Here is a 24,774-nt window from a genome sequence, read left to right on the forward strand (position 1 = left end):
CACACACACACACACACACACACACACACACACACACACACACACACACACACACACACACACACACAAAACTTGTAAACCTCATACACTGCACCTTGTAGCCAGGGGAAGTCACAAGAAGCGAATGTACACGCTCAGAAATGGACACACAGTCAGCCCAGGCATATGTAAAGTTGCATGCAAATGCTGTGCCACTGGCAGGCACACACACACACACACACACACACACACACACACACACACACACTGTACACGTTGCAGTCTGGATTCTATATAAATACATGCATGTCTATATAGAAAAACATTGACTTACTCACAGGCGTTCAGACTGGAGACACACTGGGGGGCAAATCATAGCAGGAGACTTGCAGCGTGTTTGCCTGATTACCAGTCAAGCAAATAGCAGATAGAGCATGCTCACACTGCCACCTCCATCCTCCTACACAGATATGCACATACACCTGTTTCTTTGTTGGTTAGTCATTGTGCTGATTATTATAATCATTAAAAGTTGAGTTTTTCCTTCGTTTTCTACCCCAGCTTTGTTTCTTTTACTCTTTTTTTTTTTTGGTCTCGGCTTATTGTCACCTTCAGGCAGCAGAGAACGGATCCGAAGAACCCAAATTGTTTAAGAAATACAGGTTAAAGTGTCAAAAAAGACCTACATGCATAAACAATGCAGAGCGAAGGCTATCGTGCTCAGTGTTGCACGTGAGTGATATATATCATGCAGACGGGGGAAAAAGTATTTTAGTTAAGATGATTTTTTTGACAGGATCCTTTCTCCCTCTCTCTCTCTCTCTCTCTCACACACACCTACTGGTACTGTAGAGTTTTCTGCATGTGTAGAGACTCTTTGACGGACCGCTAAAGCTGCAAAAAGTGAGTCTTGTGACAGACAAAGATGGCCAAAAGCATCAATAGGCCAGTTTGCAATTTTTTTTATAAACTAAAGAAAAATATTAGGAAAAATACACTTACCCTACAAACACATGAATCATTTACTTAAAGAAAAAAGAAAATAATTTTTCTTACATTTACATCAGGGGTGTCAAACTCAAGGCCCTCAAAGGGCCAGTCGTAATAAACTGTTATGTTTAATGTTTAACTTCGACTAAACACATTCCTTCTCTCAATGCTACTAATCTATGTGGTATTTCCAGCATAGAAACAATGTTTTAACATGTTCTGTTATAAACATTAAAAAGTAATAATCAACATGCATTGTGGGAGATGTAGTTTACGGTCAATGCAGGCTTTAAAGCAGCTTATTTTATACTGTGCTATCCAACAAAAATCGCTCAGTTACTTAAAGCCAACAGCTCTGGGGCAGGACAAATGTTATTAACTTTCACCTTTTAAATTTGTGTTGCATTAAATCATAAATTTTAAATTTTACCACAGATTTAAAAACAATTTTCATAAGTTAAAAAAAATAATAATAACTGCCCCCCTTGGTGGGCCAGATGGGAGTCATTTGGCCTGCTGAGTTTGACACGTGATTTAGATATTCAAGTGTTTTAATATTTAAATAGTATTACAGTATAATCCTAATTATACGTATTGGAGTTATTCAGGTTTAGGAAAGTATATTGTTTAGTGCCTCTGGGGGGGAAAAAGTACCTTTCAATAATGTCTTGAAACATGTTTTCTTCGTATTAAAACAGAAAACAAATTTTATTATTAGGCTTCAGTGAAAGCTCTCCTGCCCACACAGTCTCCATTTTGCAGTCTGCAGGTATCTGTTGACTCTCAAACACAGAAGCAGAGATTCTGAGGATTGAAATTAAAAGCTTGTGTCATTTTCCAAAATTTGAACAGAATCCCACAACTCAGAATAAGTCTTCTTATGCTATAAATTTCAATGCCTTTATCCCCTTTTTTATTATAAGAATACACTATAACTTAATTTATATTGTTATTTATCCATTTACCACTTCAGTTATATATTTTATTCACTTCAATATTGTTTTTTTACTTATAAAAAATAATATTTGCCAACAAAAGTAGACTATCCCTAGTTATTTATTTCACTGTATTAAATATAAAAAAACTTTTAATAAACCCTAAAGCCTCGGTAGTTTTTCAGTGTTTTAGATTACTGATCAAATTTAGTTTGAACATAATAAAAATGTTAAAGTGGTCTACATTGAAGCTTAATCATGTCAAGGAATTCTGTACATCACAACATTTTTTTAACAATCTGCCATTCTGGGGTTATTTCATACAGTTTGTAAAACCACCTGGTATTCATGCAGAGCTTCCAGCTGTTCTGAAAGCAGGGAAAGTGGAGGCAGAGCCCGAGGAGGTCAGACAGAGGTAAACCTAAATAAAGTCTCTAACAGGGCTGCTTTACAAGCCTTAGTTAAAGATATTGAAAAAACAAAGCAACATTCTGCTTAGTGAAGAGAAAGTTGCAGTTTACAGCTCCATGTTCATATCATCTCTTGGCATCTGTTTCTCTTACCACAGTTATGCGCCATAATTATATTAGACTCATGACCTTTCTGAGGGGACCCAGAAAAAAAAATCCTTGAACATCTTAATTTGATTCGTTTCAAACAAGAAGAGGCCGATTTTGGGGAAAGAGGAGGCGGAGGCCCRCGCACATATTACAGCGAGCGAGGGTGCCAGCTAAAGCGTTACCCTGCTTTTTATTTTCACTTCATATTCGGCAGTGAAAGGCTCTTTTGTTGTCCGCGAGCTGATTGACTTTAATGAGAAACATTCGATTGTGCCAAATGTTGTTTTAACGAACTGAACTTTGTGGCCTTTCCTTCTTGTTTGCTACGGAAGAGGATTAGGGCCACTGGGAAAAAAAGGTATTCTGACTTTAACCTCAGAATTCTAACTTTTTTTCTCAGAATTCTGACTTTTTTTCTCAGAATTCTGAGATTAAAGTCAGAATTCCTTTTTTTTATCTTTTCAGTGGCCCTAATCCTCTTCCATAATTTTCAGATTAGACTACAATAAAAAAAATAGGGGGGGGGGGGGCGGCGGAGGATGCGAGGCCTAGCTGTTCACAACACAACCAAACAAAGTAGACACGAGCACGGCCGAGTCATTCAAACACACACAGACAACACGCTTTAATCCCTCATTTTTTACACCCCAGACTGTGTTATTGGCTGCGAGGAGGATTCGAAAAGCGYGACTATGACTGAGGAGCAAGTAAAGCAATATTTAGAGGAGGAAGGGATGAATATGGAGGACAAAGAGCTAACAATGCAACAGAATTCAGCTTGATATTTTCACAGCTTTAAACGTGGTTGAGTTAAAAGGCTACGTGTTTTTGAGGGTTTGTGTGTGTGTGTTTGTGTGTGCGTGTGTGTGTGTGGTGGTATCGACAAACCCAGCTCTTGATCTGTGAAGAGGAGGTGATGGTGTCTTAAGAGTTGGCCGTGTACAAATTGTGTAGATTTAGCCACTGGAAACAAGCATGTAGCATGTGTGTGGATGGAACTACTGAAAGCAATTCCTCAGAATAACCGGTGAGCTGGACTACCTGCTGGCATGAGCTAAGCTGTAGATCAATAAAAAGTGTGCGTGTGTGTCTGTATATGTGAGAGTGGTTGTTGTTTGTTTATTTGTCAGTGTGTGTGTGTGTGTGTGTGTGTGTGTGTGTGTGAGGAGGCATCATACAGTTACTGGAACACTTGCTATATTTGGCTCCCTCAATGCAACACCGGCTTTTATGAAAGCAATCCATCTGAATCGCTGCAATAAATTCCCATCAGCCGACAATTTCTTAAGTGAAACTAACAAGTGTTTCTAAATTCTTTACAAAATTACATCTGAGCTCGAACAGATTAGATGTTAGAAACAACGTTTAGGTCAATAATACAGTTTAGACGTCACGTTGGATCAATACGAGCACAAACACACAGCTGTGGACGCCTGCACACACACACGCCGCTTCAGTTGCCATGGTGTCCGTACGCTTTTTGCATGTTCCTGTCACACCGACGACGTGTGTGTCATGTGCTGAAGGGCACGGTGACCTAAGCAGCCAGCAGCTTTTCCTCAGGGGTGACACTTCCATTACACTCTAACAACACAGACAGCCAGCATCCAAACCCACCGCAGCCTGAGACACACTGACAACCTCCCTGCCACTCATCTGCATACCACCGCTGCTGCTGCATCACCGACAATTCCTTCCTAAATCGATTTTGACACGTGTTTGTACGTATACAGCATATTTTCAGCAGGTGTCACAGGTGAGGTGTTCAGAAAACACGCAGGGGAGGTCCTGCAGATTTTCAACCTCTTGGCCTTTGCCTCGCGCCGGCTGCTGCCAAGCGTAGCCGAAGGCAAATAAAACGCACAGTCATGTGATCGTATGGAATATGTTATTGACGATTAGCCCGTGATGTAAAAGGACAGCTAGGTGAGTGGTGCTGGAGCAGCCCAGGTTGCACAGGTCAGGCACTGGCTCTGGTGGTTAGTGAGATCTGATAGGCACTTGCTCCAATTACTGGATCTGGCACTATAGATCCAAATGGAGCAGAAGAGGAAAGGTTGGGCCAAAACAGTTATAGATAAATAACTGCTACTGCAGCTGGACCACACAAAGTAAAAAAAAGAATGCATTTTTGTACTGAACTCACGCAAAAGTGGAAATAATATAGTCAGTTGCAAAAACAAATCAAAACAAAAAACGGTTATGAAAAAGGGTGAAGAAAGTTTTGTTTTTACTGTTTAAAAAAGCTGCTAAAAACAATGAAAAATCGTGTACTGCAAGCATCTTTATTTAAAAGGGCCAATATTATGTGTTTCTCAGGCATACATTTAAATACTATACCATAATAAAGTATCTATGTCACCTTTAGCTGTTATTAAAAAGCTGTTTTTATGTTTAAATAGAAAATAAACATCTTCTCATCACTTCCTCTTCTAAACGCCTTGAAATTGGCCTCTGTCTCTTTAAGAACCACCTTCCGTTTCTGTCCCATCCCATTTCAGTGTGTGTGTGTGTGTGTGTGTGTGTGTGTGTGTGGCTGTGCTATGATGCAGTTTACTTGGCATCTGAAAATACGTTTCCTCAAAGGTCTTTTTAATCTGAAAAGAGCTTCACTGAGTGAGAACTAATGTTGAGCTCAGCAGACAGTTAGGTTTCACTTTCACTTTCACCCAAGAGCCTGCAGGAGTCATGAGTGGGGTGTGTGGGGTGGGGGTGAGGGGGGTGCGCTCTGCCATGAGGAAGTTCAGCTTAAAGACACGTCCCAGGGGCGTTTCTGGTCCCCACCTGTCGTTTTGCTCCTCAGCATGGCTTCCTAAAAACGCTGCAGGATTTCTCAAACATGCATGAATGAGTCAAAGCAAGGCTTTGGGCAGGTTTTTTATGCGAGTATAACATTATAGCATGATATAAAACTCAAAAATGTCGATTTTACATGATATTGCCCCTTTAAAATGAAATGCAAACACATGAGCTTCACATAGTTCTTATTAGTTTTAATAACAATTAAAAACTTTCCCAAATCTGACAATTATTAGAGAAAAGCTGAGACAGTTTTCAGATTATTGCACGTGGAGACAAAGTTCATTTGAAAAGATAGTACTACAAAGAAACTGGATTTATTAACTTCCCTGACCACTGATGACTGTCCTTGATTCTAAAACAGTTTTGTCTAAGAAATGTTTGTTAAGTAAAAATGAATAAATAAAAATAAAATAATAATTCTAATTTTAATTGCCATGTTTTGCTCACTGATACAATATCTAAAAAATACACTAGTAACACTAGTAGAGTTTATAATCATTATGCCCCCCACCCCCATCCCATTCCGAATTGGTTGTTAGCATCCTGGTGCGCATGTTTCCAAGAAAAAAAAAGAGTTGATATGTCTGGCCTGACACTAAACATAATCATAGTCTGAAAACAAGGGCGGAAGAGTTTTGAAGCCCCTTTTTTTGATGCGGGCAGCAGCTTGGAGTCAGTAATGAGGATGTTGATTTACTTCTGATTATAGAATCGCTGGTTTGTTTGTTGATATAGCTCTGCTGTGTCCATCCCTCCCGCTGAGGTACACGGACACCAACCGCCAGCATGTGAATTAAAATTATTCACCATCCAATTAGTCACACTACTCACTCTCAGAACAGAAAATAATGAGCACAATAGGAGATCAAATTCAGACCCCTAATAGGACCTTAGTTCTTTAGATATAAATGACAGCACATATACGACTAAAAACAACAGTAATATATACTTTGTGAATACCCCCATTTATGCCACTTAACCCTCCTGCTGTCTTTGGGTCAAAATGAGCCCTGAGGCCTCTGAGATCTCAGGTTATTTTGACCCTAAGAATCAGGAGGGTTAATAATTTCCTGTAAACACAATTATTCAGGGGAAAAAAATCTTAAATATGTATATGATGAACTTTTTATCCACAACACCCTCCTTAGAGCATATGTATATGATCGTCTGGCAACTTTACACGACTTTAGACACCCACACAGTACCAACAAACTCAAAGGATGCGTCACGAGACTCTCTCACACACTTTGCAAATTTCAAGATGCACTTAAAAAGAGGCAGAAACAACTCGTACGTCCTGAAACCCTCTTAGCAAAAAAATGCTAAAATTCCGAGCACTCCCATTATACATAATTTAGAGGAATCTATATTCATAGAAGTGCGGGGCGTGTTGTGCTCAATGGAGTAAAACGCCCCTGTGTGGCTAATGGAATGGCCTGAGTTGCGTGATTGAGTGAAATGTGCTGGAAAGATTGGGAGAAATTTTAGTGCAGATAAATAAAAAGGAGATTCTGCCATTTTACCGGGCATCAGCATTAATGCAGCATCTCCCCAGGTGATCAACACATTCAAATGTAGAGCTGGTGAGATGGAGAGAGAGAGAGAGAGAGAGATAGAGAGAGAGAGAGAGAGGAAATGACGGGGGAGACAAAGGGGAGTGAGATTAGAAAATACAGAGGGAATGAGAGCTAGGACACTTTAAGAAATGGCCTGCTTCAATCGACTCCACATGCACAAGGGCTATAGCATAGCATCTCATATATCATCCTAATGTTACCATTGGAGGCTTCAAAGGAAGCTAAAAACGAGAGGGAAAATGGGTCTTCACAAATTCAAAGTCAAAATAACCAAGGGACATTATGAAGCTTCTGCAGCAGATGACTCGAGAAGGACTGGACTGTCACATGTTCCTTTTCCCCTCTTCTTCCATCTGCAATTTTACATCAAATGTGAGCAAGCAGCTCTTTCTTTTCACCTCCCACTTTCAACATCCATTACGTTTGGAGAGATGCAAAGAGAACATTTCAATTGGATTGCAATGGCCAGTTAGTGCTGCTTTGATCCCCACTCTGGTCTTTGAGGGCTCCATTGTTCCTGATTTGCTGCCTTGATTTGCCAAGGAGCCACAGTCTGGCCCACTCCTGCCAAGCCATATATTCCAATCATGGGTTCAAAGTTTAAAACATATAGAAAATTGTGCGATATGAAGTTTTTAAGCTGTTTTGTTTGCATATAGTGCTACATAAACTATATTCAAGCCTATTCTACAGCAGCGATTCAGCTATTCAGTTTCCACACAAAATATGGGCATTAATTGTGAGGATATCCCACTGCGGCACACGAAGGACTGCTTGTGTAACGAAGACGTGGCTGTTCCAATAATGTTCAGTCTCGTGGTTCTTAATCTCAAACACTGGCACCGCAAATTGGTGCAAAGGCAATAAAAAAAACATTTTCTTTTTAACCTTTAAACGTGTCCAGCATCACCCTTTTTTTAAGTGTACAGCAGATTATTACATGTGCCACCTGAGTGCTTATCCAATTATTTAACAAGAGAAAAAAGAAACATCCATTTAACTCAGCATTGTATGTTTTAGTGGAGTAAAGCGTGCCCTTGGACATCAAAAAGATGGCCTTTATTTTATCAGAGAAAGAGCGTAGCTTTATTTTGAAGATCAAAGCTGCGGGGTCCTTTCCCACAATATGGTAAATGAAAATAGAGTTCTTACAAGTGGAAGAGCACAGTTAATTGTTTTACGAAGGAYTTCAAGCACAGGCTTAGCTTACACATAGTCACAGCCAATGGTTGATTTTTTTTTCATACCACCAGAACCTAAAATATTTATAGTAATTAAAGTCCTGGTGTTCTCTGAAGGAACACATACTACCTTTTATGCTGGAGCTTTAGACTAATATCAACCTATGCTGAGAAATGACAGAATAAACTTGATTAAACCTTGAAAAAAATTATGCACAATCTGATGCAATATCCTAAAATGTCACACTTAAAGCATTTGTTATGAATGACTACCAGCTACCACCACACCAGATTTTATCACAATATCTGTAAAATTAACAGAATTATACCCATTCTTGTCTTTGACAGTCAGCCATCTTTAATTGGGTTAACTCAAAGTTACTTAATTATAGAGATACTCTATGCCTAATAACTATTTCTTGAAAGTTTTATTAAAACAGATTCAATGGTTCATTTGTAAAWACACACTTTTTACTCTGGGTTAACAGTATGAATGAAGAATATGTGTTGTTTTAGCTCCAGTTATCACACTCCTAGAGACTCTAAGTACACAACAAAATGCATGTAAAAAGTGGATTTTGAAAGATATGTCAGCTTTATGGTCAGTTGTTTATAACAGCCATATTGGATTGGGTCAAATGTGAATGTTAGTTTTTAATATTTATTCAGCTATAACTTCCTTCAAGTCTCATTAAAATTTATTACGTGGTTCATGGGATATTTTGGTAAAAAACCAAAGTAACCTTTTGTCATTTTTTACATTCTATGCCATTGAAGTTTAACAGATTAATGCACATTTTGATACAGAGCAGTGTGCAAATTTTTGTTCCGGTTACCTAGATTCAGAGAAAAATATGCCTCAGATCGTATGAGTGACCGGCTTCACTTTTACTTACACAGTTTGATTGTCTGGTTGAAATTTTAAAACAGCTGCTGTCAGGGCCTTGCCTCCTTCTGACTCCCTTGCTCCTGAATCATAAGTTAACTTTACCGCGGCTCATGTAAAGAGTGACTGCAGAGAACATTTGTTCAAGTGTCTGATCTCCTCCCAGATACAAATGAACAATTTGTTTTCCATTTCTTCCCAAACCTTCATCTCAGCCTTTCTGCTTTGAAGTAGAGGGGGGGAAACAGGAAGGGAGAGGGTTGGGGGGGGGTGCAGATTGAACGATACTGTGTTTGTCTTCAAAGAATCCGAGCTTGCTTACAAATGCACAGGCAAGTACAACACCTTCAAGGTGAAATTGATAAATCTAGTGGTAAGCTCTTTCACGGCAATAATAGGCAGAATTCGTTTAAAAAATGCATAGATTTTTTTAGATGCAAATGATGCCAAACACCACAAGGGAAAGACCAAACTGAAMTGTGCCAAGCAGATAAAACATTTTGAAAAAGCAGAGAGGCACATAATTACATTCATGAAYGGCATCCACCTAAGCCTTGCATGGCTTAATCATCACTGATTCAGGTTGTAGACCTATACTCAAAGATGCACTGTTGCCCTTTGATCATCACCAAAGTTGGCCGTATTCAATGAATTTCGCATTTCAGAAATATCCCCCAACATAGTTGTTTACATATCAAACGGATGATCTTATTGTATTCGTTCAGAAAGAAACTTTCTCCAGGCAAAAACTGAGAGCAAACAAACAAGCCATGAGGGAGGGAGACGGGAAGACAAAGAGAGAAGAGAGGAAACTCATCAGTTGTCCTTCTGCCGGATGACATCCTTTGTACCCTCTCTGTCATTTCTTTCTCATCTGCTAAGATGGACAGAATCTCTCTTCTCTCTCTCTCTCTCTCTCTCTCTTTGGGATGACTGCTTCACTGAAGTCCCTGGAGACACCTTTTTCCTCTGTCTCTCACTTCTCATGCTTTCACTGGCTGCTATTTTCCTGAAACTTTATGAATTAGTCAGAAACCTTTTTTTCCCTCCCCCTCACCCCTCTTACTTTCTCATCTTTCAGCCTGAGCACAAATTCAACACCTGCCTCAAAACCCACTGTCCATCTCTTAGTCCATCAGTCTGTCTGCAGATTCTGCCTTTTTTTGCTTCCTATTTTTAACTCTTGTCAAGGAAAAAAAAGAAAGAAACTCAGACAATTAATTTTTCTTTTGCATGTGTGTGTGTGTGTGTGTGTGTGTGTGTGTGTGNGAGGAGGAGAAGCAGGCGGACAGGACTGACAATATTTGTTACAAACAGGAGAAAAGCTGAAGCTTCAGTCTGGTATCTGTGTGTGTGTGTGTGTGTGTGTGTGTGTGTGTGTGTGTGTGTGTGTGTGTGTGTGTGTAAAAAGGGAAATTTGGTTTTCAGGCAAAAAAAGTTGAACGTTCTCACATTCATAAATGAAAAGCAGCTGCGGATTGAATGGCCTCGCAACTCCCTGCTGTCTGCACCCCACCTTCATCCCTCTACCTTCAAGAGTGGGCCGACACAAGGGGTGGCGTGCACATGTGTGTGTGTGTGTGTGTGTGTGTGTGTCCACCTCCTTTGTGGCCACTTTCCTGAACCCGAGTGCTCTCTGCGCAGGAGGGCTGGGGAATGGTGGACTGTGGCAACGACAGGGCAGTTTTACAGTGCACCGGGCTGAATGTTAAACTTATATTTAATGTATGACATTTCACACAAATCATCCCGCCACAGACATGACCCTGGGGTATTCCGCAGATTGCTTTTTCAGTGCCTCAGCAACTGTGGAATTATTCGTCCCAGTGAGAAAGAGAAGGGAGAGAGAGAATATGTGTGTGTGATTGGGAGTGGGGGGGTGGCAGTCTTTGAGTTCTGCGAAATGATTGCCCTCTCGCTGCTCTGGCCATCCCAGACTGGAAGCTCGCTCCCTCTCCTTTCTCTCTGATATCATGATCGCAGGGCCGTGCCAAATTGAAAACATCTTGGCAGTCTGGAGGCTGCATGAAATAACCATATATTATGTGTAGCACAACACCCGATTGGATAGCAAAACAATTACGCTGTTTTGCAGGCTCAAAAGATTCCTCGTGGCTCTCTGTCAAGCCTTGGCTTCCCAATTTCCATGTGAAAAAATCTTCAGAGGGCGACATGGTGGCGCAGTGGTTAGAGCTGTCRCCTCTCTGCWAGAAGGTCACAGAATCAACTCCGGTCTTGGGGCCTTCCTAATCGCCGTGCTCTTTGGTTATTTCCAGGTAGTCCGGTTTCTTCCCACAGACCAAAAACATTCATGTTAGGTTAACCAGTAAGACTAAATCGTCCCTAGGTGTGGGTGGGAGTKTAAAGGCTGGTCCCCCTGCTGAGTGACAAAAAAATTGCGTAACTTCCGTCTGCTCTCCCGCTGCTATCCCCCRGTGTCCTGTACACTGTCCCCAGTCAGAACTCTGCGACACAGACCTTGCGGCTCACAGCGTGTGATTGGTCAGAGCTTTGGTGTGTTTTTGTTGRTGAAGAGCAACGCAGTACTGAGCTGGACCAGAGCAGCTCTTCCTTCTACATATTATTTTGTTAAATATATATATATATGTCTGAAGCCTGTTGTTAAGATAGAAGAGCAGTTAGTGTTCATGTCGTTTTTCCCATCACCACCATTAACCAAACAAAAACAAAGGTTTTTCTTCTGCGGACACTTCACCCAACATAATATTGATCGTTCAGTGAAAAATAAAAAAAAAATAATAATAAAAACAATATCCAGTCGTCATTATTGTTGTTTATTTACTTATATGAGCTGTGGGAATAATCCAAGCTTAGACGGTTATTTGATTCATTGTGTCCCTGTGACAGACTTGCGTACTGTCCAGGGTGTCCCCTGCCTCTCACACAGTGCYTGCTGGAGGTAGACACCAGCTTCCCATGAACCAGAAAGAAGAAGAGAGACTTGAAAATGAAAGGACAGAAATCTTTAGAGGCGAGCATAACAGTTATCTCAGATTTGCAAATTGGAGTTGGTTCTTACAGCTCTTACGCAAGTACGTTGGCAACAGTTTACAGCAGAATGAACAAACCCAAGCATCTGTATGCACTGTAGGAAATAATGCTGCATCATATCTCCCATTCAACTCAGCTCTGTGAGGTGTTTTTCCATAGACAAAGTCAGTGAGAGAGAGCCTTAACATGTCCAAAAAAAGGCCTGCTAAAAATAAACGCACAGCTTTCTTCCTCTTTTTTCTGTTTTTAAACACCATATGTCAGTCTTCTCAAATCTAAACAGGAAGACAAATTTCCACTTTTTGTTTGCCAACCTGTAGGCTCAGCTTGGCAACGTAACGTACACGATAGAACAAATTCTACAGCTGAATCATCCACTTTCTCTGAAAGGACATTTTTCAGCCTTTACGTGTACATGAGTGGCACATTGTCCACTACATCAGCATCACGTTATTTTCAAGGTTAGATGTGGCTGTGGAGTTTCTTGAGCTGTAGGATGCAGCTCCTAGTCACATTCAAGATCACCCCCGAAATTTCCTTTGCACTCGTGTTAAATGTTCTTACATCTCTATGCTGTAAATCTAAAGTAAACAACTTGAATAAGGGTTTTAATTCCCCATCATGTCCAATTATAAAGACTTATTTGTAAAGCTAATACTATTATTGGTGCAAAAATACATGAATATTAAAGATCATTACTACCTGAACAGCTCTTTGAAATGGCACACAAACATCTAAACATATTCTTATGTTAAGGTGTTTGTCTTAAGGTCCAAAAATGCTCAAAAACGGCAAACCTGACCAGAGTATTCTGTTTAGCCTTTAAGCTAACACTGAATGTGAAACACAAGTGTGTTTGTGTGTGTGTTTTAGTCCCACTACTTATAATAAACAACTGGGATAAGAGGATTCAAATCTCTGTATTGTGTCTAATTATGAAGGATCATTTGATACAGCTAACAACATCAGCATTGTACACATTACAGAAATAGAAAAAAAGAAGAATATCATACAATGTGTTGGGTCCCCCTGCACCACACTCACATCAACACCCCCAAACACTGTAAGTCACAACCACAGTCAACAGCATAATTATCAGTTTCCCCACAGGGCGTTAGGAAACCTGTTCCTAATTGGAACCCAGTTGGGACTTTACATGGATTAAAATACATGAGGCTTCAGCAACAGGAACACACACACACATACACACGCACACACACACAAAAAAAAAAAAACACCATCCCCTAGAGTTGGCAATGTTTTCCCCAAATTTTTATTTACGCTAAGTCTTGCATGATCCCCATTGTCTCGCTACACACGGGTCGAGCGCAACAATACGAGTCTCCAAAGCACAATTACGGCAATATTTTCCCCCTGTTTTGTATTCTGTTTTTCTTTATTTTTGTTCCATTTCCCTGACTTAAGCTGTTGTCTAATGGACAGCACCGTGACAGAGGGGAGTTTGGTATCAGATTGAAGCCAGTTGCCCTTTTTGCCAATTTGCGAGCAGCCTCCTCTGTACTTGTAAGATGGCCAATTAGCTGACCGTCTGACAGAGGCTCTCTGACTGTGGCTATTAAAACACACACCCAAAGACACACAAACACACATGCAGGGGAAGTGCAAAAAAAGACACATGCACATGTGCAAATGTTAGCACACACAGTGTGTGCAGCGCTGACTGTCCATCTCTCTGACCATTTTGAGAGACATGTGCCTAGGCCTCACCCTTCACCTTCTGCTTACTAATAGGAATATACCTGTGCACACATACACACACTTTTCACCCTCTTCGACATGATGCTATGCTCCTTGACCTCTTTCAACCCCCTCCTACAATCACTTGTTCTCCTTCCAGTCTTTTCTTCACATCCTTCCTAACATTTTCCTCCTCCYATTCTTCCTGTACACTCAWTCTCTCACCTTCGCCCTGATTTCCTATAGCTTTGTTTCCAATGAGCCTTCTCCCCTGCATGTTCATGCTCAATCATTTTCATCCACAAACAACCATTCTCCCAATCTGACTCCATGCCATTAGTCTATTCCCTTTAATCTCCTCTTAACACTTTTCCATTTAAACTTGTCTTTACCACATGTAGTTGAAGTACTGGTCTATTTCACAAATACTTTTATTGACTTTTCAGCAGTGCTAGATGCTATTTTCAGTTATTATTTTGCAATACTGTGTTTGCGTGCTTTTGGAAGTGTTAGTTGCTTAAATAGAGTGTTAAACCTTTTTTTTTTACAAGACTGAAAAAAGATTTAGACAAAAAATTTGTTTCCCAACAATAAGAATAATAAAAAAATGAGTCTAAACTAGACACACTCTAGTGACCTTCCTCCGGTTATTCAAACCTTTATGTACCACCCGCCACACATCCATAGGCTAACACACCTCCATTCCCCCTTTGTCTTTGTTGTCAATCAGAGTGATTTGTTTAAAGTCTGAGCTTTAGTCCCACCACCTCAGTGCCTCCGTGGTCAAGTCAGGGGTCCCCCAAAAGACACACACAGGTTGTTTGTCGGGTGGAAGTGGTGGTGGTGGTGGTGGGGAGACGAGGTCAACAGCTTCCTGAGAATATGTGAGGCACAGACACCTGCAGGTTTTATTCTAGTGTACTGGTGTTTCACATAGACAACTGTTATGGTAAATATTTGTCTAACAAAGACAGAAATACGTGGTCCAAGAACGGAGTTACTCCGTGGGATGATCAGCTGAGTTTTATTGCAACAACAGGAAACACAGAGAACCTGGCCTGTCTCTGTGCCTCTGCTTCTCTCTGTCACTCCACAMAACTGTTGWACTCTGTTGAACCCTGTGTCTCGAGAGGCCTCATATATATATATTTACAAACACCATAATGTCATCTTAGCAAGATTTGATACAAGGTCAATGGAAAACACAAAGATAAACACAAGTGATATCTAAGAATGACTTGTTAGCAAATCTTGTTCTGACTTTAATCATTCTATCTGCAGATGAACAGCATGTCATGAAAACCTAGGTCATTAAAGGATGTCATGAATTACTTGCTTAAACATAAAGGTATTAGTTCTATTACAACAACAATCACCCCATCTCAGACAAATGACAAGACATAGATATTGTGGCTAAAGCAAAACCCACAATTTCTGTGTTCACCACAATAGTGAAATAAACAATTTGTATAACTAATAAAATGAGCTACAACCTACACATTCATCTGCATCTTCAAAGTAGAGTAATACAAGGCTTAGGTTTGACATTAAACATGAAGAAAACCATTTTATTATTTTTACATTATTTTTTCCATGAAAATGCTGAAACTGAAAGACAAAATTCAAGTTATACTACTTTTTTCCCCTTTTTCCCCACACACCTCTTTTTTTGAATAGACATATCTGGACATCAGAGTGAAAATGTTGGCTTCAGCAGAAACATTGCGCAAAAACACAGCAGATGTTCAAATACTATATATATATATATATATATATATATATATATATATATATCTTCCATAGATAACAGGGCTTCCTTTGATTTATCAGCATAATGGGATGGTTTTATGTAAACAGATCCAAAATTAATTACAGCTTATTCTCAAATTTAAAAAAATAACATGAACTTTAAGTCACACAATACCATATTAAATTAACCGATGAATTACTTCTTTTTATGTATTTATTTATTATTATTTTTGTATTAGTGCTCTTCCAGAAGAAATCTACCAGTGCAAAACTTTACTTCTCCACTGTCTATATTTACATATATATTCACATTGGAAAGCAGTAAAAATGTTGATCTGTAATTATTTCTAATTAATTTCATCTGTTTCTTGCGGGACTATTTAAATCCCAGAATTAACACAAAAGAACTCTGTGCCTCAGTTCTCACAGCAAAGATAATTATGAAGTTAAGAGGGTTTGCTCATTTAAAAAATGCTATCTGCACAGCATCAAATATCCATCTTTGATCTCTTTCTGTCCCTGATGGTTAAATGCTTTTAATTATATTCCCCACAAAAATTAACTTTCTCTGAATAATTAACATAAAGTTCCCCTTTTTTTGTTTGTATACGGAGTGTGTTGCTTAATTATTCCCACTGACGAAAAAARAAGAAGAAAAACACTAGATTGTTTAAATGTGCACAGAATCCAGTCACATATGAAAACAGTGCACTCAGCTGTGAATACTCAGTGCTTTTATGCAATACATGCAAATAGCGCAACAGTTTTGCCACCACACACGAATATAGCTTGCACTTGGAGCAATTTACTTGTATCTTAGAACACCATGAAGCATAATCCTTTCATATAGTGAAAATTGCACAAAGCTCACATATGACCCACATGTGTTCTTGCCAATTGGAGGGGGACCTTTTCCACGTCTCATTATATTCCCCTATAGCATATCAGCATCTCCCTGGGTGAACGTGTATACATAAAGGGAGAAGGAGAAAGAGTCAGATGATTCATATTATCTTTATCACCCTGCCACAGGAGCCGACTTGCCTCCCCTCTTTCCTCCCCACCATTATGTAAAACTATGGATTACGTTTGGTATGCACATGAGTCCTGCATTCAGAGGTGCGCTTTTGTATGCATGTGTGCATGTTAGAGACTTTATAGCGTGCACTTGAGAGGAAAAAAGGGGGCAAGGGAGGGTGCATATACAGTACATCCATGCATGCATGCATGTATGCATCCATGCAGARAACCCCACCAACTCTCTCTCTCTCCATCTATCATGCATCCATAGGTCTATCAGCTTTGGGAATGAGGTGTGGAGGAAGAGGAAGGGGCGAAGGGTATACAGGGGAGAAGAGAAATAAATTCAGCCCCCCTACTTTAAAAATGCACATACATTTCCATACATTGAAAAGGCAGTGAGGTGCACACACCCTTGCTGCTGTATCCCCAATGTGGCCCCTCCACCTTGAGACATGCAAAGGCGCGCGCACACACACACACACACACACACACACACACACACATAAAAAACCACAACACCAAAAACAGCAAAGATGAATGCGTATGTCCCGTTCAGTGGGTGTAGGTGAAAATCTACCCTTTGTCATATTTATCTTCATAAGAGCAGAAGGTGTGTGTGTGTGTGTGTACAAACAGAGGTTGTGCATTTGTTTTTGTGCGCCTGTGTGCACATAATTTCATTTACTTCAACAAAAATAAAAAATATATATATCCAGTTCTCATAAGGTATTAAAAAAAGCTCTGCAACAAAGATTCTTCCTGATTTCTCAATAAAATGCACATAAACATATTGCAGCGTGTACCCCGGATCCAAAATAAGCAATTCAGTCGATAGCACATCTCAGGAGTTTGCTCGTTGCAGTTGCTCCACGCTAAATCKACAATTCCCCAGCTTCTTCCCCTTTTTTTTCCATTTCCATACCAAAATGCATTTGTTGATGCATAGATTCTAAATAGTTTAGAGACTATTTGCCATCTGTCATGTAGCACGGCTTTCAGATACTAAAACAACAACCAAGACCTTTTCCCTAAAACACAGACAAAACATCGAACCTTTGTAGATAATGACAGCCTGTCGTGAGAGAGCAGGGAAGCACGAGCGCGGTATTATTAAGCGAGACTAGTTTGTTCGGGAGAAGTGTTTTYGGCTTTTAAAAAGTTCCATTTTGCACTCCCCAGGCACCACATATGGGGGTACCCCCCAGGGGAGGCGTGTGCACGGGGGGGTGAAAGATATGTGCACGCACTAAAATATTCTGACTGAGCTGTCTAGCGGCTCAGAGAGCAGAGCRATGTGTCCTGCCTGCCGCATTCAAATGTGAGTGGGTTTTGGAAGACGAAAAAGTAAACAGATATGCTCGCTTGAGCACACATACGTGTGCACACCTGCCGTCTCGTCGGTTTGCATGTGCGCCCACACGAAAACACAGCGCCAATGTGAGCACAGGACATGTGAACGCAGGAGCGGTGTGTGTGTGTGTGTGTTTGTTTCCATCTGTTGTACATCTGATTTCGACCTCTCCGCACGTCAATCTTAACACTGGATCGTCTGTGCAGCTCCACCGTGCTGTAGCGTTCAGTCTGTAAATATTTAAAAAAAAGAATGTTTCACTCAGGACAGTGGACAAAAAGCTGGCCATCACGGCGGTACCCTCTCATAGCCTGAAAAGCTACAGTTTTATACGGCAATATAAACCTTGCAGGTCTACATTCTCAGTTCRCTCCTTAAGCTCTTTAATTCGCTCCTATATCCCCACTTGCAGTATATGGCCTGTAATAGAAGATATCCCAAGACAATGAGCTGTCCAGTTGCCGAGGGGGTTAGCTGACATTGTGTTATGAGTGTGGAGGTAGGGGGGGGGGACAGAAGGAGGTCGAGTGAAGGGTAGGATGGGGCCCTTCAAACAAAATACGACCCTTTAAAATCCTCGATGGTGGGGCTGGAGTCCTCCCCGCTACCACGTTTTCTCTCGCTCTTCCCTGTTTTTTTTTCCCAAACACTCGCCTCTTCCCTCACTCAACCCGTTCACACACAGATGTGTCGTCTGTCACGACCATGATGATAAATTAGCGCGGGTGCTGCTGGTGAAACCGGAGCTGGTGTCTGAGGGCAGAGGGTGATCGAGTGGACAATGCCAGGGATGAGCCGGTGATAGTTCAGCTGTGACTTTGTCTGGAGAAACGCTTTGGAGTTGAGGCCGTGTCCGAGTCGCATTTGTTTTCATACTCTTAATGTCATCGAATGGTAGCATGTGTAAAAGACTATTTTACATGTTTCGCAGTTGAAAGCGGCTCTTTAGTTCATTTAAATTTTTCAAAAACATATTAACATTCAAAATTATAGAAGTAAAAACAGTTAGAAATGTATTTTCAAAGTGAAGTCTTATTTCATATTTAAGCAGTCAATGATAATCTTTAGTCGAAAAAAAAAACAAAAATCAGAAAAGGCGATTTATTTATTTATTTATTTATTTATTTATTTATTTATTTGTTTGTTTTAATCAATCTTTCTAGAAAGTGGAAAACATATTTGACATACCTGTGGCTATTCCTGCTTCACAATCTTTGCTCAGTCTTTGGTTACAATACTTGGAGGACTGCAAAAAAATGTTTTCATATCTCTGTGGTGTGTGTGTGTGTGTGTGTGTGTGTGTGTGTGTGTCAGGGCAAAAGGGGCTGCATGCATGTGTCGGTGTGTTTTTCATTCTCTCTCTTTTAAGAGTGAGGGAATTCTTTTACCTGCAGGCTTTGGATCCTGTGTGCGTGTTTGTGTCTTTGCTTGTATGTATGTGTGTGTGTGTGTATGTGTGTGTGGACATGTGTTTCTCATGAAGGCCCATGCCAGGCAAATTAATTCTCAGAAGTTGCGTGGCGGGGGCTCTCCATCCCTTTGAAATGGGGCATACTACTCCCTGTAATCAATAAGTCAAGCCATCTCGGCCGCATGTTGCAAAGCCCCCGGCACACAGATGAAGAAGCCCAATTTACTCATCATAAATTCTGATTCCCACAATAAATCTGAGAGAAGGTCCCACGGTATCGTGAATCTCAGGGGTGTTTGAACCACTGGCTGGCTTTCGCCTCGGCCCGAGTTTGCTTTGTTGATTAGAACTAAATAAGAATTTTTGCCTTGCATAGGAACAAAACAAGTTTAAGAATTGAACACATTTTTAATTTTATTTTTATGTATAAAAGCACCCCATTTTCATATATTTTTTTACGCAACATCAAATCAAATCAAATCTATGTCCCCGTCTTCAGTGAAGCCACGCAGCATGCATCACAAACATTTTTGTCTACCTTTTGACAAAATTTCCCTGTTCCCTAAATCTGGGCATTTTCTAATGAACCTCGACAGGCACCTCGAGACAAGTGGTGACGTGTGCAGGCAAGGCCATGTGACGTTGGGGACACGCTAATCTAACGGACAAGTGCTGTCTCTCCTGTTTAAAACTTCTCTGCTCGGAAGAGCCCGGCACAAGACAATGACCTGAGGAGGGGAGAACGCRGCTAAAATATGGCACACCTACAGAGGGCGGGATGGAGCCTCCCTGTCAGTTCTGTTGAGGTAAGTTTAAAAAGGGAGAAAATAACTTAAAGGCCTGGCATTCCTTCAGGGACTGCATATCGCTACCAGACTTTTAAACTAAAAGGCACCTTCTGATGAGCACAAGAATATGTTTCTAATAGTTTCAGGCATTTTTTTGTGTTGGATTACTTAGCTGTGGCAGCCATCTTGAATCAGAATCAGCAGTAAAGGTCTATAACATGTTACTATTTGAGAGTTTCGTTTAAATCAGCACACTGGACAAAGAGATATTTTGCWGTGAGCAAACACACACAGGCTAAAACATCAATGCTGCTTCTCTTTTGGAAGCGAGTGAGAAAAGAATAAAGGACAAGACTTTACTGAAATGAGATATAATGTCTGCTAAGAGTGCAACAATACATGTATCTGTATTGAACCGTTCAATAGTGCTATAGGTTCAATACACACTATGTATGGAACAATACAGATTTTTAATTTATTTTCTTTATCAGTTTGTCTTCTGAAGATGCTGTGTTGAAGGCTCAATGGATCTGTGTTCGACTACTCCACCTAGGCTGCAATGTCGAGCACAGATCCACTGAGAAACTTGCTGTTTCAGCAACATTTAATTTAAAAACTGTACTTTTGAGGTTAAACAAATGTTCATAATTAATTTTAACAAATTACAAGTTATGAAGGGCATGGACATTTCTCTTTTTTTGTGTCAAAAAATATCGAGCCGTGACACTCAAGTATTTACGGAGCCCGCGAGGGGACATGGGCAATTTTTTTCTTTTGTGTTCACATGCAATAGTATTGCGTTACCTCGCAAAAGTCATTTATCACTGTTGTGCCTGCCGGTTTATTAAACTCACATGTTCACCATTAGTGAGTTAGCCTACTACTTTAATTCAGCTTCAGAATGAATACATCACACAGCCATGCATGGAAGTGTGTCATATGCCGATATTTTAACAGAGTGCACTCAAGCAACATCAATCTCAATTTCATGAACTTGTGGTGACATATCCTGTTTTCATAACCGGATATTTAAAAAAAAGTGATTTAATTCAGTTCATACACAAAACAACTTTGTGAGGTAACGCAAATATATTGTGAGGTAACGTAAAAGTATTGCGAGGTAACACAAAAGAAAAAAAAAAAGAAAATCTCCCCATGTGCCCTTGCAGGCTCCGTAAGTATTGAACCATAGGAAAACACAAGTGTCAATAGAATAAGTCAAGTATAATGCAAAATTAATTTAATGCAGCAAAGCATCCTGAACACCAGTGGCGCCCTATCCATCTTTTTTTGGCAAGCACTTCCTGCTCGCTTCCATCAATACGTGGCATTTATGACACTCCCAAGAGCTGCAGCGCACGTTACCCAGACGACCTAGAAAGCTTCAACGCCATTACAAAAAAATAATAATAATTGCGTCCCAACCAAATCTGAGCAGTCTTGGATCCAGCGCTGCAGCTGAAAATTTCCACAAGTGAAGCAAGCAACAATTAAACAAGTGCTTTTAATTTGGCCAATAAGAAGAAGAAGAAAAAAACATGACATGAAATGTTAGAGAAAACAGGTTTTGAGAGTAGAGTGGAAGGGGATGTAGTTTTCCATGCTGGTCAATACAGCTATCTTCATTTGTAATGCAGAGTTAAGAACACTAATTCCTGACCTGTTAGTTACATCAGAGAAGAAAAAGCTTTGCTGGCTGCTAATCCATAAGTCTGCTGCTAAGTGGTTCATCAGYGAGCCCCTGAGATCGAATGTCACCAATTAAGATGCCTAAATGCCTGGCTAATTGTGCTCAAAGTGTAGTCTCCGTCTCAAACTCACACACATTCACACACGTACACACACCTAGCTAATTGTGAGCAGTTCTGCTCAGGGCTTTGACAACATGAAAGCAGTTGTAAGGATGGGAGATAACACGCAACATGATTGGCAAAACAATTTGCCCAGATAGTCACATAATTAGTAATTAAGATCAAACACATTTCAACTTTACTGGCCAATAAAACCAATGTGAGCTTGTAATGGTTAAAGATAACAGAACACTGCCTTCATCAAGCTGGTGTAAAAACACAATTACCTGGGGTTTGATTGAACAGAGCTGACGCTACAAACAATCAAATTCCAGCATGATAAATATCGTTCTTCTGCAAATATTTTGTCATCTAAACCTCCTGTGCTAATTTATTATTACACTTTTTTATGATTTTAAAATGCTGCCTTTCCTTGCTACACCAAGGGTAATTCTTACAGAGCACATTTGCAGCAGGAGAGGTCTTGTGAAGAATGAGGACAGATAACATCTGCTCCGGGCCTCTCCCTGCCTTGGCCCACAGGTCTGAGGAGCAGAGCGAATTGTGTCTGAAAGGGGATGATACCCATCGGAATGTTAATGGCACTGAATATTTCAGAGGTGGGATCACCGCATGGCAGCAGGAGGACGGGTGGGTTTCCCGAAAGCATTTAGCGGTTGAAGATCCGGCGTGTTATTGTAAACCAGGAGTCAAAGACGATTTCAGCGCACRGCTAACAAAGTGCAGTTGCCGTCGGGTAGAACCGTCTCCTCTGTCTTTTCATGACTAATTAGGAAGACTATATTGCTTTGAATCTTAACCTTTGTTTTGTCATTTTTATTCAACTTGGATTCAGGTGAGGAGACTGGAAATAAAAGAAAGACTTGACTTGATTTAGTCAAAACTGAATGTACATAAATCACAAGATGTGCAGTTTATTTATTTWTTTTTTTGTTAGCGAAAGTAGTCGCCTTTAAACTGAAATCCATTCAAGTGTAATAAACATAGCTAACTTCTATTCCTTATGGCTTTTTTACTGTGTTTGTCATGATGAAATATCAACTAGCCATTACACATATGGTAAATCCAGTTACCATGGTTTTTTTTAAATTTTTTTGAGGAAGAAAAAAATCTTGGGGACTATATAAAGGAACAAAAAAAAAAAAGGGGGAAACAAAGGGATTGCCCCAGCAGTTCTTATAAACATCTGGTAACCACTACGGTACCTTTATTTCAGCCAAAATTACTGTTTGTGTTAGCCTTGGGAAAGCAAGAAAGAGAGAGAGGGGGGAAAAAGCAGGATAAACTGACAGGAGTTTCTTTTTGTCCAAAGTAGAATTGAAGTTTGTTGTGCGTGGGGGGGGGGTAGGAAAAGAAGGAAGAGAGTAGGTCAAAAATTAAGAGAATTATTGCATGTTCCCAGATGTGAGCGGCAAGGATGACCTGAGAAAGTCAAAGTCGTCCCCCATCAATCATTGCCATATGCTTCTGGAGAAATGGATCCTGCAGGACACTTCATATTCTCCTTTCTGATTAGTTCATTTGAAAGATGAAGGAGAAGGGGGTAAAAAAAACTGAATGGTGACGCTCAGTGAAAACGAACGGCCCTGGTGTAACCCAAGACCAGAATGGGCTCAAAAGTTGAAATTAAGGCCTGCTATTTAAGACTTCAGGGATCTGTTTTTTTTTTTTTTTTTTGATTCTTCCTCATTCACCACCACCCCTTTCCTCCTCTTCCTCCCCCCCTCCTCCTCCTATGCTCCATCCTTTCTTCGCAGAGGCTGGTGTCAGGGAGTGAAAGAGTGAAGGCAACGTGTTCTTAACTCTGATCAAAGCAGGGAAGGAGGAAAGCTTTTCTAATGACTGGCATTCACTCTCCTTTCTTAATCCATCGCTCCTCTTTCCCCCTCTCCTGTCTCCCATCCCTCCCCTCTTCCTTTCACTCGCCTCTTCTCTCTCAGGGCATTGGTAATTATCGGCGAGGTCTTAGTGACTGCAAATGAAATTACCATTTAAGAGAGAGGGAGAAAGAGACATCCCCTTTGCCATAGGAGAGGGCTTAAGTGAGGCAGCTAGGGTTTCGGCTATTGATTTTTAAACTGCTACATCAGAGAGTGTAATGCTTTCATAATTTCAAATAAACTGTCTGGTTACGAAGTACTAATGAGAGAAAGAGTGAGAGCGGGCCASAAGAACAAAGAGGACGATGGTGGTTGAATTTTAAGTGTTGACACACATGTTGGGAAATTAAACTTAATGTTCTGGTCAGACGGAATCATCAGTGTCTCAACAATYCAGAAGCAACTAGTAGCTCTGTTAGGAAACACACAATGACTGCTGAACATCTTCCACTTTTCTAGCCACAAAAGTAAAATGTAGATTATGTTGTAATTTCATTTCACATAAAAAAACACTTTTTAGAAAGAAAAACACATTTCTGTGGATATATCAATTTTCCAGGTGCCTTTTAAAAAATAAAAGCTTCTTTTGGAGTCACTCTGTTCCAAATCCGAGTCGCATATTCATTAGAAATTTCACATGCACGATGCATAAAATAACACTCTCCAAATGTAATATAAGTAATGACACTTTTTTTTCCTTCCGATGGAATAAAGATAGATAACACAAACGAAGGATGGAGAAAGGAAGTCGAATTTTTAGGATGACACAGCATGAACCCACTTTTCTCTCACTCTTTGTTTTCTCTCCTCTCTTTCTCACTGCAGACCGCAGACCGTTGGAGGGAGCTTAGAAATCTCTTACATCTGGAACAGCCATAATTCGTGAGATTTGGCCTGACAGCCATGACAGGCGTTGGGGCGGCAAGCAACAACTGTCTCCTATGTTAGTAGCTTTGTGTGCGTTAGCGCTGTTTAAAAGAGACAAAATGCAAGAGTGAAATTGTGTACAATCATTAAACTCTGTGTGGATAATGTAGAAACTGAATTAAAACAGGAATTTTTGACAGTTTATACACACTCAACTGAAAATGCAACTTTATAATGGGAGAAGTACAATATGTAAAAAACTATATATATATAT

At 40.3% G+C, this 24,774-nt stretch overlaps 1 long non-coding RNA gene across 1 annotated transcript in view; it reads left to right on the forward strand.

Moving 5' to 3' along the window:
* LOC106517563 (uncharacterized) overlaps window positions 1-24,756 on the forward strand; it is a 27,941-nt gene extending 3,185 nt beyond the window's left edge. The window contains exons 2-3 of the long non-coding RNA XR_001310221.1: window positions 19,751-19,960; window positions 24,459-24,756. This is a non-coding gene — a long non-coding RNA (uncharacterized LOC106517563). The remainder of the gene's footprint in view (window positions 1-19,750; window positions 19,961-24,458) is intronic.
* The last annotated feature ends 18 nt before the right edge of the window (window positions 24,757-24,774 follow it).

This window comes from Austrofundulus limnaeus, unplaced genomic scaffold, assembly GCF_001266775.1.
Source record: "Austrofundulus limnaeus strain Quisiro unplaced genomic scaffold, Austrofundulus_limnaeus-1.0 Scaffold50, whole genome shotgun sequence".
Classification (NCBI taxonomy): Eukaryota; Metazoa; Chordata; class Actinopteri; order Cyprinodontiformes; family Rivulidae; genus Austrofundulus; species Austrofundulus limnaeus.